Here is a 2600-nt window from a genome sequence, read left to right as displayed (position 1 = left end):
ATATATATATACACATAAAGTGTACAATTTGCCAGCAATTTCTGAATGAAAATTGTTTCTAAACCATTTTTTTTTTCACTGAATTAGGTCACACTGGATTAAATAGAGTAAAATAATAAAATAACCTTTTTTTTTATATAAAATGAGAATTCATTTCTGACAAATTCATAATTGAATTCTAATTAAATGTAAGCACTGCTAACACTACAAATACATGTATTTAATAAGGTGCATTAAAAAGAATACTTAAAAATACCTTTAAAATATTATTAAAAATCTTATTATATTCTATGTTATATTCTTGTTATTAATAATCCATTATTATTATTATTATTATTATTATTATTATAAAATAAGCTTTAAAGCAGCTCTAGTTCCCATTTAATGCAATGGCATGTCATGGGGGAAAAAGCCTAGTACATTATTTCAAATGCCTTTATTGGTGTTCCTCAGACTAAATAAAGTGCTACATATTTGGAACGACATGATGATGAGTAAATGATGACATAACCTTAATTTTTGGCAAACTAATTATTTAATACATCACCATATTGTGTATGAATCTCATATCTTTGCGCATCCCTCTCTTGTGTTTTGAGTTATGCTTCAGTTGTTTGTCGTTTAAAAGTGAGCAAGGACTGAAGCACAAAAGCTGTGAGTGGAAAATATTGGTTTCAGTTGGCGTTGAAAATTAAGTTAATTAATTCAAAGTATTAGGCTCAAGTCAGGCGTGGGCTTTATTTGAAGCCTATATCGCTGCTTAATTTGATCCCCATTATTTTCACTGTGATGTGTTTGCTAAGCCACTGGAGAGAAATTCACTGCTGAACATATGGCAGAATGACTCGCTTCACAAGGGTTAATGTTTCGATTGCTCATTTTCCAGAAGCGACTTTAATCTTGGCCTGTCCCTTAACTTATGTTTCATTGTTGTTTTCCCAGGTTGCCTATTGGTTCAAATGGAAAACATGCACATGTCAGTTGATCAGATTACTTCACCTTATTACTTTCTCTCTCAGCACACTTCTCTGGTTCTGTTTCATATAGAAATGTTTGCCTCAGTTCTTCTGCTTCAGCCCTTCACTGATACAGCAGTGATTAACAGTGAAGTGTGCACTTTCAATAGCACAAAGCCACCTGTCATTGGTTGAAGAGTCGAGGCCAAACTCATGTCATTAGTTGAGCCACATAAGGCTCTTTGGTTGAGCCATATGTTGCCATGTCAGAATAACTAATTCTCATTCTTCTTCTTCAGAAAGTGACTCTGAAGTGGCTCAAAGTTGGAGGAGTACATTCTTCTCGATATAGATTATTAAAGGATCCCATGTTTTGTAAAAGGTTCTGGTTGATCCTCTTAAAAAATATTTGATTTTTTCAGTTTTTAGAAAAAAAACATTACATCACTAAGCCATAGTGACAATTTAGGTGGCATCGGTGATTTCCACTCTAAAATAATTATTCTTTTAGCTATTAATGTTGCAAATGCCAAGGCATTTTCTTTATCTTTAGTTATGTGAATGTCGTCACCTGTAACTCCAAACAAAGCCATTATTGGGTTAGGCTGAATTCTTAAATTAAATGCTGAGTTTAAAATTTCAAATATTGAAGACCAAAATTGTCTCAGTTTAGTACATGACCAGAACATATGGGTTAGATCTGCCTTAAATGCATTGCAACGATCACATGTTTCATCGATATTTGGGTATAGTTTTGCCAGTTTGGTTTTACTATAGTGAATACGGTAGAGAACTTTCATCTGAATATCAGATGTCGTGCACAAGATGAAGTCCTATTTATTCTGTCAACAGCTTTGTCCCAAGTGTCTTCGGATATGTCAATTCCCAACTCTCCTATCCATTCTGTTTTGATCTTCTCTAGTGATCTATTTTGGAAAGTCATAATTAAGTGTCAATTCCCAACTCTCCTATCCATTCTGTTTTGATCTTCTCTAGTGATCTATTTTGGAATGTCATAATTAAGTTATATATTTTGGAAATGAGGCCCTTGAGGTGTGTAGGGGTCTTAAGAACCAAGTCCAATCCTGATTCAGAGGGCATTTGAGGAAACACAGAGCAATGGGCCTGAATAAAGTGTCGAACCTGGAGATAACAAAAAAAAATCTGACTTTTGAAGATTACATTTTTGAATCAGATCATTGTAATTAGCAAAAATAGTATCAATGAAAAAGTCACTGCATTTAACTATGCCCAAGTCATGCCATTGCTTGAAAGTAGCATCTAGCTTGGCAGCTGGGAAAAGATGATTATTACATATGGGGGTTTCCAAGGAAAAGTCTGTGAGTTGAAATGCTTGTCTAAACTGATTATATATTTTGAGAGTCGAAATTACAACTGGACTTGAGGAAAACTGCGATGGTGAGAATGGTGACTTCATTGTAATCAGCACCGACAGCTAGTGTTGTTTTTGGCGGCCTGTTTTAATTTTAGTTTTAGTCTAGTCTTTGTGTGAAGCTAGTCTAGTCAAGTTTCAGTCAACTAAAAGTCTGAGCATTTTAGTCTTATTTTAGTCAGAATTATCCATGACTATTTTCGTCTAGTTTTAGTCGACGAAAACTGATGACATTTAGTCTAGTTTTAGTC

Source organism: Sinocyclocheilus rhinocerous, unplaced genomic scaffold, assembly GCF_001515625.1.
Source record: "Sinocyclocheilus rhinocerous isolate Xijiao unplaced genomic scaffold, SAMN03320098_v1.1 scaffold1956, whole genome shotgun sequence".
NCBI classification, from domain to species: Eukaryota; Metazoa; Chordata; class Actinopteri; order Cypriniformes; family Cyprinidae; genus Sinocyclocheilus; species Sinocyclocheilus rhinocerous.
The sequence above is the reverse complement of the archived record's forward strand: the minus strand, read 5'-3'. Positions refer to the sequence as shown.